At 48.2% G+C, this 17,396-nt stretch overlaps 1 protein-coding gene and 1 non-coding gene across 11 annotated transcripts in view; both read right to left on the bottom strand.

Moving 5' to 3' along the window:
- The window catches only part of TENM4 (teneurin transmembrane protein 4), an 849,352-nt gene that overhangs the window by 395,330 nt on the left and 436,626 nt on the right, over window positions 1-17,396 (bottom strand). The gene's annotated exons all lie outside the window — the stretch shown is intronic.
- Window positions 4,564-4,635, bottom strand: TRNAW-CCA (transfer RNA tryptophan (anticodon CCA)). Its single transcript has one exon. It is a non-coding gene; the product is annotated as a tRNA-Trp (tRNA).

Below are 17,396 nucleotides of genomic sequence, written 5' to 3'. Positions count from 1 at the left end.
CACTTGAAATTTTATATAATTTATTGACTTCTCACAGCAGCTCAGAGAGTAGCCCCTTCCAGAGCCCCTTATCACAGTGAACTTGAATGTGTCCAAGTCTTTTCCCAGGAAAACAGGCATCTGCAGGCAAGGGCCATTCTTTGATTCACTCATGGGCCTTCTAGAAATTTTTGTTGAGTGAATGGTCACGTCTCCCCTTGTATCTAAGACTAGGGTCCGACTATTTCTGTTCCCCAAGGGGCAATCCTGAAACAGAGATCCAGGAGCAAGTAGCATCTCAGAGTAAAAGCAACACGGGTGAAGAAGGGGCAGGACAGGGGAGGCAGCCAGTAATGGGTATATCCTCTGAATTATCCCACCTGCACAGTGAGGGAACTGAGGTATTTATACATCGAGCCCAATCAACCAGCTTCCCACGTGGTGCTAGTGGTAAAGAACCCATCCACTTGCCTGTGCAGGAGATGTGGGTTTGATCCCTGAGTTGCGAAGATCCCCTGGAGAAGGGCATGGCAACCCACTCCAGTAATCTTGCCTGGAGAATCCCACTGACAGAGGAGCCTGGCGGGACATGGTCCATAGGATCTCCAAGAGTCAGACACGACTGAAGCGACTTAGCAGGCACACACACCCCTCAACCACTGACTGGGAGCTGCTTCCAGCGGGTGTTAATTCCTTGTCTCTTCTGACCTGCCCCATGCATAAGCATAGCTGGCTTTCCAGGCCAGAGGAAGCCTCAGCCTTCCAGTACAGTTGGAAGTTAAGCTGACGGTACTGCAGGGGTCAGAGGGTATGGACAAGGTATTCTCTGAAGCAGCTGCAGATGAGGAATTCCGACCATACGATGACACTGGACTCCCCAGAGCATCCAAAGGAGGAGTGTGGGGTTTAGACATTTATCCTATACATGGAGATCAGGAGTAGAGGGCACCTAGCATTTTAGAATGTTGTTGACTCCATGTGCCCCTTAGCTTCTAAAGGCCAGATCATCTTTAGAAGAAAAGTCTTTTGTCTTTGGATTGAGAAAGTATCAGAGGAATGAGGGTAACAGGAGGGTGATGGGGGATATTTAGGTGGCGTGGCTCAACCATTCTTAAGTGAAAGCAGATGTGCAGAGAAACCCAGGGTCACTGACGGTGAGAAAACCCACGATGACAGAGATAGGGTGGCCAAGAGTTCTAACATGAAATGTGAGTGGGATCCAGTCACCCTGTGGGCCTCCACCAAACCATCGGACACTCACCAACCACCTGCTCTGAGTCAGGCACCGCGCTGCTCTCTTTGTCCACCCTAATCTGTACCATTTAATTGTCACACACACAAAAACTTGGAAGATGCTATAAAAATACCATTTTGCAGATGATGAGACTGAGGATGAGAGAGGCCCAACAGTAAATGCAAACCCCAGGTGGGAATGAGAATCTGCCCCTCGTTCTGTGACCCCAGGGTGCCCTTCCCTACAGCTGTTCATCCGCAGACCTTCAAAGGATGTGCCACTGGGCTCAGCTATGCAGTAAACAGACCCAGCAAAGGATCTTTGTGCTGATTTGTGATTAAAGGCAAATGAGATAATCAGTCCCAGGACCCCAGGGGAGAGCAGTCCTCACTGCCATGCATTCCTCCATTCACACGGCCCTGGAAACCTTTCAGCGCGGTAGTGGCTGTAGCAATTACTCTCCAGACTGCAGAATAAAGGGTCCTGTCTGGAAATGCAATTATTTCAAAAGCGAAGGTTTCTAAAAGACACACGCAGAAAAGATAGCGCTTTGTTTTCCTGAAACTGATATTCCCCGAAAGGACAAAGATGAACTCTGATCAAAGGCTGTAAAGCTCTGCAAGAAATAAGGATGAGGAAGACAATGAAGATGGTGGTGACGATGGATGGAGATGCTGCTGATCACAATGATGAGCATATTGAGACGGTGATTATAATGAAGACAGTGGTGATGAGGATGGGGATGGCAGCCACTGCCATTTCCTGAGCGTCTGCATGAGTCAGTTACTACGCTGAGGACTTCATGTACATTGTCTCTGCTTATCACAGTACCCTCAAGAGATGAGGATTGGCATCCCCATTTGACACGCGAGAAACTGAAGCTCAGAGAAGTGAAATACCCTGCCAGCCTCAGAACTCCAGCATGAAAGGCACGGATAGAGACTGCTGCGTGAACTGTAACTCCAAATCCGGTGCCTCTGACCACTCGCCTATCTGCTTCACTCATGTACTCTTCCACTTGCCTAACTATTTAAAAAATCCATTCATCTATTCAAAATATTTATTTAGTTCCAAGTATACCTAAGATAGCTGCTAGGCCCTTCTAATCCCCAGTGCGTAAAAAAAAAAAAAAAAAAAAAAAAAAAAAGCCTCTATTCTCACAATCAAAATGAATGAAAATGAGGATGAATTGGATTCAAATCAAGATTTATCACAATGAATGCCCCCAAGACTAGTGTGAAAAGGGCCATTAATGATTTTTCAGCTCCTATAAGCTAATGACAAGGATCTGCTTCACGGTTAATTAATGTGGCAGCAAAAAGCACTCCTTAATTGGCTGGTGAGAAGAGAGGTTGTCTTACTTTCACTGAAACTTGTGCTCCAAGCAGGGGTCCAGGGGACCAGGGTGGACCAGCACCTAGGAACAGCTCCTGAAGGGCTGACAGTGTGGGCTGACCCTCGGGAGACAAGCAAGGCTTGAAATCTGGGCACCACTCACTGCCCCTCTGTCCCCTGGGGTGGCCTGATTCTCTAGCATTTATTACTGACTGCCACGGCCAGAGGCCTCATCTGTTCAATGGCACCATGAAAGAAGCACGAGGCATTATTACCATTTTACAGTTTGGGGAAGTTAAATGGCTTCTCTAGATCATTTGGTTAGTAAATGGGGCAATTAAGATTTGCCTCTATCTGTCTATGAGGTTTGTAAGTTGACCTAAGAGATGTCATAGTGGGAAGGACTAATGTAAGGAAGGACTGGGGAAGGCTCAGAACAGGGTTGGTGGCCAGGGAATCTGGGTTCTAGGGTCCACTCTGTGACCGACCTCGGCTGTGAGGATGCTGGCGACACCTCTGACCTGTTGGATCTTGGTCTGTGAAAAGGAGTGGCTGGTCTGCGGGATCTGAGTGTCTTCCAGCCTCCCCAAACTTCTAAGTCTCCGGGTTACAGATTGCTCACCCAATTCTTCAACTCCTCTGATCACAAGGACCCCAGGAGACAAGACAGGCAGGGTGGAGGGGGTCTGTGCAGCTTCAAGAGAGAGACAGGATACTATAAGATGATTCACATCCAAGAAAACACAGCCCTGGAGTAAAGAGGTACCTTAATGGAAAAGCCAGATTCAATATCTAGCAAACCAGCTGACACTCTAAAGCCAGATCTGTTTCCCTGTATTCTCTCATTCCCTGCCGAGATCACCTGGGTTCATTTTTCTCTCCATTAAGGAGGTGAGTGGCTGAGGGCAGGGACTACATCACCTGCCGCTTTCACATCCCCCAGAGACCCCAGCACAGCCCTGCATGTGGGAAGGGATAGATAAAGCACGGCTGCTTGAGTTTCCATGAAAAGCAACATCTTGGCACATGTGCATGGCACCTTCTTGTACTACAACAGAGCTCGTCTTGAACAATGTGATGAATACTCTGTCCAGTTTCTACAGATGGAAAGTGGGCTCAGAGGAGCCAAAGAGGCCATACAACCAAGAAACAGTGGGGCTGGGGGTGGTACTGGGCCTCTTGATTCCCAGGCCAAGGCTCCTCACCAGCCCTTGCCAGAGGGACCAATTCTTCTCAGAGAAGGGTGAGAATGTTAGGAGCTGCCTAACCTGAAGACAGAAGGCCCTCCCCACCCCGCCGGAAAAGCCTGCCAGAGGTGGTAGTATGATAATTATCATGGATACTTCGGGAACTCTAGGACGATGCCAGGGGAAGGGAAAAACAGGGGCAGGTTGACTCCTTTCCCTAGTTCACAGGACTGCCACTTCCTGCTAGAGGGCTCGGCTATTGAAGCGCCTCTTTCTCCCTCGAGTGAGTCTGAGAGTTCCTGGGCTCTGGGTCACATGCGTGTGTACAACTTTTACCACTCCACCCAACACCCAGGAAGATCTGCAGAACATCAGAACAAATGAATGGATGAGTGAATTTAGTCAGTACACTGGGGGACAGCTGGGTGCTTTCAGAGAGCAGGTATGGTCTCACAGTCACTAAACTCAGTCTGCGCTTTTTCATGGATAATAACGCTAATCAACGTCTCCATGGCTCTATGAAGTTTTGTATATGCTTTCACAGGGCAAGGATTCTGACCTCAGTTTGGGAGATTTGCCCAAGACCACAGACACAGTATAAGTAGTAGCCATTTACCGAGCTTGTGTCAAACCCTTTGCTGGTAAATAGCCCTCAACAACCACTTTCCAGGATAGATATTATTATTGGGATAAGTAAGTAAGTGAAGTCGCTCAGTCGTGTCCGACTCTTTGCGACCCCATGGACTGTAGCCTACCAGGCTTCTCCATCCCAAGGATTCTCCAGGCAAGAATACTGGAGTGGGTTACCATTTCCTTCTCCAGGGGACCTTCCCGACCCAGGGATTGAACCTGGGTCTCCTGCATTGGAGGCAGACGCTTTAACCTCTGAGCCACCAGGGATAGATACTATTATTATCTCCATTCTTCCAGTGAGAAAACTGAGGCCTCAGAAGGTAACCTGTGTAAGGTCACCTGGGCAGTAGCTTTATTTAAAGTCAAACTGATCTGACTCCCAAACCTGAGCATTTTCTACCTTTGGGTCAAGCTGCTGGGATGAACATTGCTGAGACCTGGGGGTGGATGACCTAGTGAGGTGCTGTCAGGCTGAATGCAGGCTAATTGCGAATTATGTAGGGAGAGCAACGACAAACTCTATTAATAAATTACAGGGAAAATGAGTCTGCATATGACCATCATGGCTAGCCCTGGGTCACGTGCACGCTGCTTATGAGTGTATGTGTGCAGAGTGTGTGTGTGAGTTATCTTCCTTGAGGCAGAAGTAGAATGGACCCATTCAGATCTCCTCTCTTAAATAACCTGGGTGCTGCAAGCCTTCCGGTCCCTGTGGGACAGCAGCAGAAAGTAACTCTGTATTATGGCGTGTGTGAGCAGGACTCAGGGCAGGGCCTGACCAGGTGTGAACTGAAAGGTGTTTCTTGGTGCTGAGAAGAATCACAGGTAGGTTGACTAAAAAAAAAAAAACTGGGCAGTGTATTTATTTTCTTAAGTGAAAACTGTATCTAGTCCAGGGACATAATGATGATTTTTATATACACATACAGAATAAAATTATCACTATGGTCAAGCTAGTTTACATATCATCTCCTTACAAACTTATTCACTTAGTTTTGCATGGAGAGCACCTGAAGTCTACTCTCTTGACCTTTATTTTGTTTCACATTCATCAAGGTTACTCTGGCACTCTTGCATGACCCTGGGTATGAGGCCAGAGATAGTTAACGAGTAACAGGGACTAAGGAGGCTGCCCCACCGACCAGGCACTGCTGTCCTGGGGAGGAACAACAACAGGTGTTAGCAGACAGGATTCAAGGCAGAGCCCTACGTGACAGTAGTCGGGCAACAGAGCAAATGATCATCACCCGCTGAGTAGCAGGAAGGTCTGTAAAGAGTACCACGGACACAGTGCATATGACTGTTCTTTGCCAAGGATACCTGGTAGAACTGAGCAGGAACTGAACGTGAGCACAAGGTCCTCAAAGACAGACCGCAGACAGTTTGGCCCTCCTGGGACCCCAGCAATGGTATCGGGAGGAACACTTCAGTGCTTCTTAGAATGCTTGCCGTGGGTCAGGCAGGCTACAGCTCTTCTACGACCAGTCACACCTAATCTTTCCAACAGCCTAGAAAGGTGATTATTATCCAGCTTTGCAGTGAAGGGAATCCAATGACTTGTTAGGCTAGCTAAAAAACCGGGCAATCTGATCCCCAAACACTACAGAGTGGCTGTGGGCTTCCTTTGCAGAATGGATTAATCAGCGTGATCGTGTAGGAGAAGGGACAGAGCTTCTTGGGCCTTGTCAAGGGCAATGCAGCTGGAATTTCTTGGGAGCCTTCCTTCCAGTCAACCTTGCTGAGAGCTGGCCATGCTGTACAGATTCTGGTGCCCTTTTGCATGTGTGATGGATGTGTGTCTATCTAGGCATTAATCTATGGACCTATGTATCTTTGTATCTGGAGAGGGAGAGAGAGGGTGAGAGGTGGGAGTTTTGGGGAGGATGCTGGGGGTGGCAATGAGACTCTGTAAGTTGGAATTCTAGATATTCTGATTGGATGTTTCATCCTGAGATCATCACCTTGTCCCACTGCTTAAAAAAAAATCTGACACAGGAATAGGAAGAAGAATAAAGATGTTTATTATTTATTATCTATTATTATTTATTATCTCAAAGATGCTGAAAGAGACATATAACGCAAGAGGTTAAGTGGTGAGTGAGGAGGCGGAGAAAGGGTGAACATGAACTAAACAAGAGACTTGAACTTAGAATTATCTGGACATAAAAGTTCTAAAATAGAACACTGAGCAATTCAGAGGAAGAGGTTAGGGCAGAAAATGCTTCTAACAGTACGTTTGTGGTTTCCTTCAGCAAACCACAGAGGGCTAGCAATTCTCACCAAATTAAGGGACTTTTATGTAGAGATTCATGCAGTCGCCAAGTTTCTGAGCTAGGAGGGTCTTGGAGATCATGAGTTCTGAGTTCCACCTCCATTTCCAAATAGGGCATGTGACTTGCTCCAGATGACACACAACTATTTTGTGACAGAGCCAGGATGAGATCCTCATCAAGTCAAAGTTTAGTGGTTTTGGGTTGATGATTTCTTGGGCTAGATGACCACAGAGCCTGGATCCCATCAGAATACCCTGCATCTCCCATGTCACAGTTCCTATGAAGACCTGGAAGCCAGAATTCTCAGCCTCGTCTTCAGCCTCCTGAGCTGATGTTCCTGCCTTCTCAACAGTTGCAGATTTGTGGGACTTATTTCTCCTTTTCCTGCATCTTAGTCCACTTCACATCTTCCCTTAAATCCATGTCTCCTATTTTCCTGGCCATTCTTTCCCAACATTCCTTGACCTCAACCATCTCAGGACTTCCTGTGGGGGCACACATCTCCTTCATGCATCTTCTGCAAAGCATTTACTGAGCACCTATCAAGGCTGCAGGATCACTAGGCCTACCTGTCCACCTGGTACCTGTGGGCCCAGACCTACTAGTACTTCATACAGATTGAGCCTCAATTCAGCCCACAACAGTCCTACAACGTAGGCACCACAACCCCCATTTCACAGATTAGGACACCCAAGCTTAGCTGGGTTCTCCAGCACAGAAGAGCCCAGCTATTGCTGGGAAGAGTCTCAATTTCACCCCTGGGAAGTGGTAGAACTGAGGTTCTACCACCATCCAGCCTGGTGGATTTGACAACCACCTAGTAGCTATGCAATCCTTGGGCAAGGCGCCTGACTTTTCCGTGCCCCCGTTTCCTCATTAGTGAAACGGGGTAGTAATCACGTTATTGTTGGGATGTTCCTGGTGGCACAGTTGGTAAAGAAACCACCTGCCAATACAAGAGACATAGGAGATGAGGGTTTGCTCTCTGGGTCGGGAAGTTCCCCTGGAGGAGGAAATGGCAATCCACTCCAGTATTCTTGCCTGGAAAATCCCATGGACAGAGGAGCCTGGCTAGAGTCCATGGGGTTGCAAAGAGTCAGACATGGCTGAGTGTGCATTCACACACACACACACACACACACACACACACACACACACACAGAGGCAATCAGGTTGTTGTAAAGATTTAGGGAAAAAATAAATATAAAGCACTCAGGACATAGTAAGAGCCCAATACATAGGAATTGCTGCTGTTGCCATTTAATTACTACGAGGGATAAGAAATTGTAAACTGTATCTGAAGAACTATGAATGGAGGTCTGCAATATTGTACAGGAGGCAGTGAACAAAACCATCCCAAAGAGAAAGAGAAGCAAGAAGGCAAAGTGGTTACGTTAGGAGGGCTTCCAAATAGCTGGAGAAAGAAGAGAAGCAAAAAGCAAGGGAGAAAGGGAAAGGTACATCCAACTAAAAGCAGATTTCCAAAGAACAGCACGGAGAGACAAGAGGGCCTCCTTCAATGGACAGTGTAGAAAACAACAGATGGGGAAAGACTGGAGATCTCTTCAGGAAAATCTGAGATATCAAGGGAACATTTTGCCCAAAGATGAGCACAATAAAGACATAAACTGTAGAGACCTAGTAGATGGTGAAGAGATCAAGAAGAGATGGAAAGAATACACAGAAGAACTGTATAAAAAATGTCCAGCTGAACCAGGTGACTACAATGGCGTGGTCAGCCACCCAGAGCCAGATATCGTGGAACGCGAAGTCAAGTGGGCCTTAGGAAGCACTGCTGTTAATAAAGCCAGTGGATGTGATGGAATTTCAATAGAACTATTCAAAACCCTAAAGGACGATGCCATCAAGGTGTTGCATTCACTATGCCAGCAAATCTGAAGACCCAGCAGTGGTCACAGGACTGGACAAAGTCAATCCTCAGCCCAATTCCCAATAAGGGCAGTATAAAGAAAAGGAAGAAGAACCAGAGATCAAATTGCCAACATTCACCAGATCACAGAGAAAGCTAGCGAATTAAAACAAAAGCAAACATCTACCTCTGTTTCACTGACTCCACCAAAGCCTTGGACTGTGTGGATCATAATAAACTGTGGAAAGCTCTTAAAGAGATGGGAATACCAGACTGTGTTACCGGTCTCCTGAGAAACCTGTATGCGGGTCAAGAAGCAACAGTTAGAACCCTGTATGGAACAATGGATTGGTTCAAGATCTAGAAAGGAGTACAGCGGGGCTGTCTACTGTCACCCTGTTTGTTTAATCGATATGCTGAGCACATCATGAGAAATGCTGGGCTGGATGAGTTACAAGCTGGAATCAAGATAGGCAGGAGAAACAACAATGACCTCAGATATGCGGATGATACCACTCTAATGGCAGAAAGCGAGGAGAAACTAAAGAGCCTCTTGATGAGGGTGAAGGAGGAGAGTGAAAGAGCCGGCTTAAGACTAAATATTAAAATAACTAAGATCATGGCATCTGGCCCCATTACTTCACGGCAAATAGGAGGAGGAAGAAGAGGTGGAAGTAGTGTCAGATTTCCCCTTCTTGGGCTCTAAAATCACTGCGGATGGAGACTGCAGCCATGAAATCAGAAGACGTTTGCTTCTTGGCAGGAAAGCTATGACAAACCTAGACAGTGTGCTGAAAAGCAGAGACATTACTCTGCAGACAAAGGTTCACACAGTCAAGGCTATGGTCTTTCCAGGAGTTGTACACGGTTGTGAGAGCTGGACCATAAAGAAGGTGGAGTGCTGAAAAATTCATGCCTTTGAACTACGGTGTTGGAGAAGACTCCTGAGAGTCCCTTGGACTGCAAGGAGATCAAACAAGTCAATTATCCACCTTAAAACTGTTGTCAATTAAAGGGAAATCAACCCTGAATATTTGTTGGAAGGACTGATGCTGAAGCTGAAACTCCAGTAATTCTGGTCATCTGATGTGAACAGCTGACACATTGGAAAAGTCCCTGATGCTGGGAAAGATTGAGAGCAGAAGGAGAAAAGGGCATCAGAGGATGAGATGGCTGGATGGCATCACGAATGCGATGGACAAGAACCTGGGCAAACTTTGGGAGATAATGAGGGACCGAGAGGCCTGGCATGCTGCAGTCCATGGGGTCACAAAGTGTCAGACATGACTGGGCGACTGAACCACAATTACAACTACTATTACATATCAGATTGTCTAATTCACGAGACTATGCACTCTCCTCCATCTAACGTTTCCCTGCCTCTTGGGTCAGGATCCCTGAGAAACAGGCTCTGGGATGGAAAGTTCCTGGCGGGAGGTTTCCCGTTCTCAATATCAACTCCCAGAAGGGAGTGAGAGAAGTGGGACAGAGCAGAGGCCTGGAGCTGCAATGCAGTTGCAAAGCCGGCCTCAGCCAGTCTCAGCCAGAGCTCTGGAGCTGATCCTGCCTTTTGGAGTCGTCTCAAATCAGACAGAGGAGTCTAGGCCCTTTGACAATCCTCACTCCCAACCCCTTCTCCATAAAGGACTAATTGGATGCTGGTGGCCTCCAGGGTCAACCTGGGCTGGGTGAAAAGCTCCCTCAGAGAAGGCAATTTCCCCACCCCCATAAAATTAGCGTGAGCCATGAGCTGCCAGCACTCCCTGGCATCTGGGAAAATGAGTGCCTCGTCTTGCGGGGTATCTGGGTGAGGCCCGACAGCATCCACCACCACATGGAAGAAAGAGCAGAGGGCAAGTGTCCTCCTGCCCAGACAGGGCCTGTGTGAGTGTCCCTGCACTGAAATTGCCTGGGCACTAAGAAATGTGCCCAGGATTTTTGAGGCCACCTTAAAACTGTTGTCAATCATAATCTCTGGGTGGGGAGCCCTGGATTCTGCAAGTTGAACAAGTGTCCCAGCTAGTATGTGTGTACCCTAAAACCTGAGATCCACTGCCCTAAAGAGTATGAGAGAATGGCCTGACGTGGTCAGCTGCCTGACATTTCATTAAACTCTTATTTCATCTTAAGAATTCACTCCAGCTGTGCATCCTCCACGACACACACATGATCTGTTTTCACACACAAATATCTTCCCCTCGTATCTTCAGAAACACAGGTCACCCTTGTCTTCCCTGACAACCTCCACTCAGGCCCAAGGATACTCATACCCCAGGGTTGAGCAACTCCAGCTGACTCGCTGTGTACCTTCTCCACCTGCTGGGGACACACACAGATTCAGACCCAGCCTCTTCCCTCCAGAAGCTCAGAGTCTAGCAGAGAGGTACCACACAGGGAATCTTGCAGGGCTGCAGTCCCTGCCCCCAGCCTCCCCTGTCTGCTGCGTTCGAATCTGTGTTCTGGGCGCTGATCACAGCACTCTTCTGACGGCAGCAGAAGCTTGTTTTGCCTGGGCCTGCTACCTTCCCCCATGCACAATCCATTTCTTTCTCTCTGAAGGCAGGGTACGGCTGGTTTAGTTTCTCCCCCGCCTATGTTCTCTGCTTTCTGGATCATTAAACTGTTCTCGTTCAAATGCAGCCATCTATTGCACTTCGATGTTTGGCTGTCTTGGAAACCCAGGAGGCCTGGTGGGAGCGGAAGACCCAAGAGAACTGAAGGATTCAGAACTCCTCCAAACCTCCAGGCATCCACGTTTCTCAGTCCCACCCCCAGAGGGCCCTTCGCAGTTGGGATCTCAGTTCAGAAAGGACTTACAAAGTTGAAAGGTGAAGGAGAAGGGGCCTGGGCATAAAATGGGACACGAGAGAGCTGGTGTTTGTGACGGGAGGCCTCTCCATCCACATGGCTTCTTTCCAGGAAGCTCTATTGATAACACTATGCACTTTGGTAACAGCTTTCATGTTGAGAAATCCCCAAGTCCTTTATGGGGAGAAGCCATATCACCCGACAGTGAACTTGATCTCCTGAACAAAGGGAACAGCTGTTAAACAGCTGCACTGCTCCAGTGAAAGAAAGGGAGGTTGAGGGCCTTGGAAGAAGTTAGTGAAAGACACTAGGCAGAGCTCCACCAATCAGAATGCACCCAGGGTTCCAAGCAAGCACCCTGCCTCCTCCGCATTCAGCAATCAGCAGTCATCAGAGGAAGAAACTGGGAAACCCAGAGAGTAATGCAGGGGCCAGAGCTGGCACTAACAGAGCACTTCCGGTGCCAGGGACTGTGCGAAGCCATCTACAAGCGTGATTTAACAGACTCCTCGCTCCTGCTGAACGCTGTGGCTTCCGAAGTGACTCCCATTTTGCGTAAGTGGAAACTGAACTTCCAAGAAGTGAAGGTGCCTGCTCAGGCTTACCTGGGCCAGTACGTGGAGCCCAAGTACTGGGCTGGGATGGCTGGGTTCCCAAGTCCTCACTGTAAACCACGAAGTCTCAGAGTCCCTCTCTCACCTTGGCTGAGATGCTGGCCTTGGAGCCACCTTGGCCTGAGGATGGGAAGGCTGTACCTCTTTCAATAAGTGAAAGAACCATCTCAGTTGGACACGCTACCAAGCAAAACCTGGCAGGGAGGGGAGAGGACCCCACACAGGTGTCAGAAGCCATCCTTCTCTGCGTCATGCCCTCGATCTGCGTCCATGTCCGGGAACATCCTCGGTGGCACAGTGGGCAGAATGGAGCTGTGTACTGCTCGGGCCAGTCCTCAGTGATGATGGGCCTCACATATGCTACCACCCCCCCGGGAGGAGTGATTCTTCCTCCTTAGCATCCGGCCTGGCTGACTCCTGTCAAACAGCCTTGGCAGACCCCTTAAATAACAGTAATTCTCCCACCAGGATGAAGCCAGGATGCAGGGATCTGAATGAGATTCAGTGCCCCTGAGAAGGCGCTTAGCCAGCCCCAGCAAACACCCCTGGTTATGGATGGGGATGAAGAATGGAGTGAGCCAGAGAAAGGAGACTGGGGTAAGAAGGGAGAGGCAGAGGGAAAGTGAGAAGAAGACACAGATGGAGGCAGAGAGGTGGAAAAAGGACCTTTATGCGGGCGATGCTTCTGCAGTGAGAGGCTGCACCTCCCACCACACTGCAGGGGCCACATCTGGTTTTGCTCACTCCTGAGCCGTGGGAACCCAGCACAGTGCATGATACACAGGAGATGCTCCCAAGTACTAACTGAATGAGACTGAAAATAAAGAGACGTAAGAGTATTTTGTTCAGTCGCTCAGTCATGCCCAGCTCTTTGCGACCCCATGGACTGCAGCTCAGTCCTTCACCATCTCCCAGAGCTTGCTCGAACTCATGTACATTGAGTCGATGATGCCATTCAACCATCTCCAACTTCTGTTGCCCCTTCTCCACCTACCCTCAATCTTTCCCAGCATCAGGGTCTTTTCCAGTGAGTCAGCTCTTCACACCAGGGGGCCAAAGTATTGCAGCTTTTAGCATTAGTCCTTCCAATGAATATCCAGGACCGATCTCCTTTAGAATGGACTGGTTGGATCTCCTAGCAGTCCAAGGGACTCTCAAGAATCTTCTCCAACACCACAGTTCAAAAACATCAATTCTTTGGCACCCAGCCTTCTTTGTGGTCCAACTCTTACATGCATACATGACTACTGGAAAAGCCATAGCTTTGACTATACGGATCTTTGTTGGCAAAAGATGTCTCTGCTTTGAGACTCTACTGAATGAGACTGAAAATAAAGAGACATAAACAGTGTAGAGAACACAGGTGCTGGCATATATGAGTTGCTCAGTACGTCATTGTTGACTGACTGCATACATGCCTACTTAGAGACAGACGGTATTTTAGAGGGGTTGGCGGGGACCCAATTTGTAGGACAGATACATTGTAGAAGCACCAAATGGAGACTATATTGGGGGCTGAAGACCAAGGGCTGCCTCTGACCACAGCCTAGGCCTGGGGCCTCAGAGCTGGCAGGGTGGGGAATCAGAAGAGAAAGGAGCCTCCTGATGGGCAGCAGGAACATGGCAGCAGCAGGGAGTAAGCTCTGGAATGGGTGGTGGTGGTAGGGAGTCAGAGATTGAGTCTGGAGGTTATCACTGCTTTCTCAGAACCCAGCATGGATCCAGGCCTGCAATGCACACAGACTTTGTTTGCTGAATGGACTGATGAGAACAGGATTTGGGGCTGAGCAGGTCAAGGTGAGGGGTTTAGGGCTGCACCTGCGGAAGGATAATGTGATCCGTGAGGTGGGCACAGAGGCTCAAAGGGGAATGCCGGGCCAGACAAGACGAGCCCCGGCTTACAACTCAGTGCCTGTGGGTCAACTTGAGTGAATGCTGCTTCCGCCATCATTCTAGGCCTGTGCTTTCTCAACAGTGGCGGTTTTGAGCCCCAGGGGCCATCTGGCAATGTCTGGAGACAGTTCTGTCATAGTGAGGAGGGTTGCTACTGACATCTTAGTGGGCAGATCCAGGGATTGTGGTAAACATCCTGTAATGCGTGGGACAGACCCTGCAATGACGAACTATCTGGTCCAAATGTGATGGCTGAGAAACCCCACATGCTACAGCTCTCTCTATGGGAGTGCCACGGTCCTCACCCTCCACCCTGGATCCAAGCTCTCATTTTGAGGTGTTTTTGTCACCATAATTAAGACCACTACCGTCAATAAAGATGTATTGAGCCCCAACAGGCAAAAACAGATATCTTTGTCATCTTGTTTTTCCTTAAAAGAGATGACAGTGGCTCAGGACTCAGAGAAGCCCAGTGGGAACACAATCGGCTGTGCCACCCAGCGAGGGACCTGGGGATCCTCACCACCACACCCACGGGGAGCTAGCTCTGCGCCTGGGACTTCCAGTCATTCTTTTGGAATGCACAGACTCAGACCTCAGAGGAGGAAAGGGTCATAGGGACATCTGTTCCCATCGCCTCCTTTCACAAATGAAGTACTGTGAGGCACGTGACAGCTAAAGTGTCCAGGGAATGTGAGCGGAAGAGCCACGCCTGGAACCCAGGTCCCCACACTGCCAGTCGAGTGCTCTTCCTATGAGAAGAGCCTCTGGTGACTGAAGTTTCCCCAAAGGGTCTCCTGCAATACTGCAGAATACATGACATGTATACGTAGGCTTTTTGAAAGCCTTTCAAATGTGCAGGTTATCAGGTGCTGCTCAGCTGAGGCTCACTGTTGTTCAGGGACCAAGAGCCTGAGAGAAGGTTCTGGTGGAAGTCTGTTTTTGACGAATAACTCACCTTGGAGAGAAAGGTAACTGCTTGAAGATGTCCTTAAGCTTTTGCGAGGGACCCCAAAGTGGCTCAGCAGTAAAGAACCTGACTGCAGTGCAGGAGACACAGGAGATGCGGGTTCAATCCCTGGGTTGGGAAGATCCCCTGGAGGAGGGCATGGCAACCCACTCCAGTATTCTTGCCTGGAGAATCCGATGGACTGAAGAGCCTCATGGGCTATGGTCCAGAGGGTTGTAAAGAGTCAGACATGACTGAAGTAACTAAGCATGCAGGCACACCAAAGACTGAGAGGATTTTATAAATAATTAGACTGTTTCCCCTTATTTTCCCAAGGAAAGGTGGTACTAGGAAATAAAAAGTTTAGCACCAAAAACCAGACATTAATATATCTTCCCCACACTGCAGGCCCTCCAGACTTATTCTGATGACCAAAAGCTGCTATTCATTTGTCCAGGAAGAACATGCCAGCAATTAGCTCATTTGGACTAAAAATTACAGAGTGCAGCCTCAGTGGGAGAAGTGGGACAGAGCTTAGCAAGCTGCGGAGCAGTAACTGCCTTTGCCCTCCACCTTCTATCCATCTACACATCTCTGAAGACTCTGTTTCACATCACCCACCCTCTAAAGTGTTTCTAAACCCCCTCTCGAGGAAGAATTACACCTGCACTATGTGATGACCCACTGACCCTTTGCACGTATCTATCCCAGCCCCCTGATGCGTTAGTGAACTTGCATATCTCCTCCACTGCACCATGAGACCCATCCCAAGTGGCTGGCACAGGGGTAGACACAACAGTGGGCGTGCAATAATATTCAATTTACTGGTGTAAAATAGGCAGAAGGGGTACCCTAGAGGAGGAGTGAGGGGCAGGAGTTGGGGATGGAGAGTTAAATACTGATGTTCAGATTCTACCAAAGGGAGGAAGGATGCTACAACTTCCTGATGCCCTACAATGTAGCACAAGGCACCTACGATCACAGGGTTAGTCCTCCTGACAAGCCTGTGAGTAAAGCATTATCGTTTCCCTAGTTCTCTGATAAGGACAAGACTACTCAGAGTGCCACGATGATTTGGCACCAAAGCACAAGCTTTCCTGGTCTATCAGGCTGCCTCTCGCCACGCAATGTACTTCCTATGCTTCAATAAAACTCCGCTGATGCCTGTGTGAACCGGCAGGAATTTGTCACGGCAGAGTTTCAGCCCATGATATTATTTATCTAACAGACATTTAATAAAAACAGCTCTCTTTCTTATCAGAGCACTAGAAGCTTATCCCTAACCCTAAATAAATAAACCAACCGATTTGATTTGTGGACTTTTGATTTACGAAGCTATTTGAAAAGTCCTACAAAGATACAAATAAACTACATGCTGCTAGGCACTTGATGAATGATTTTAGTTTTTTCATCCCCTGAACTCGAGTCTACCCCAGGAAACCTAGGGTGCTGCTATACTCATTAACAATAGAGGCAACTTAGCATCAAGAGGAAAAAATACAGGAGGGAGAGAGAGAAGAGTAGCGTAGGGTCACACTCCACCAGTCACGAGTGGATGTTCCGTTTTCTTATCTGTAAAATGGGCATAATAACACCCAGATCAATCCAGTCTGTTCTAAGGACAATGATTTGAAAGCAGTTCTGTAAACTGCAAAGGCATTAGCAATTACAGCTGCTCCGGAAATTTTGGGATTTGATGCACTCATGAGCACTTGATCTAGTTAAAGGTAGAAACCACCACCCTGAAGACAGTCCAACGGTAGAGCCAGCTCATGACTATCAGGTTTTCGAGTTCGCCTTTCCTCTCTCACTGCTGCGAGGGCTGAGGAAACCTTAGAATTTGCAGCACAGTTAGTGTGACCCACATGTTATGCTAGCGCCCCCTTGTTAACCCCCAGCCCCGAGAGGCACAGACTGGAGTCCCCACTCTCCTTGTGGGTATAATTAAAGGCGTTTTTAGCTCTCTAGAAATTTCTTCAAAGCACAAAATGTTCTCTGGACATCATAAACCACCATGTAGCAAATATTGTGGAAGTTTCATTTTAAAAAAATTATTTTTTAAAGTTAGGTCTTAATAGGGTTTAAAAAGAACCTCAAAAACTGTTTTTCAGAACACTATTCCTGTTAAGGGACATTCCATAAAACATCATCTAAGGTTAGAAAAGGCCTGGAAAAGGCCCACTGACAGGGTTAACGCAGGGCTGTGGGACGTCAGGGCACGTGCCCCGCTGGTGTGCATAGCACACCACCAAGCATGAGACCCAGCGGCAGAGGTTTCCATGTATGTTAAGGAACCTTTATTTCTCAGGTCAACCGGGGGACTAGCTTTTCACAGAACAAACTTTCAGACGGAACCTCTGCTCTGCAACAGGTTTTCACACCGTGCTCAGCAGAATCCCAAAGGTTTCTAGAGATCTCAGGAGCTCCTGAGGGCTGGAGCTAAGGCTCCTGCTGCTGTCTGAATGTGTGGCAGTTCACACCACCTTTCCTGCCAGTAAACATGTTGAATCCCTAATGCCCAACCTGATGATATTAGAAGATGGGCCTTTGGGTTGATTGGACTTCCCTGGTGGCTCAGAGGGTAAAGCGTCTGTCTACAGTGTGAGAGACCTGGGTTCGAT

Source organism: Ovis aries, chromosome 21, assembly GCF_016772045.2.
Source record: "Ovis aries strain OAR_USU_Benz2616 breed Rambouillet chromosome 21, ARS-UI_Ramb_v3.0, whole genome shotgun sequence".
In the NCBI taxonomy this organism is placed as follows: Eukaryota; Metazoa; Chordata; class Mammalia; order Artiodactyla; family Bovidae; genus Ovis; species Ovis aries.
This window is presented reverse-complemented; position numbering and strand designations above follow the sequence as displayed.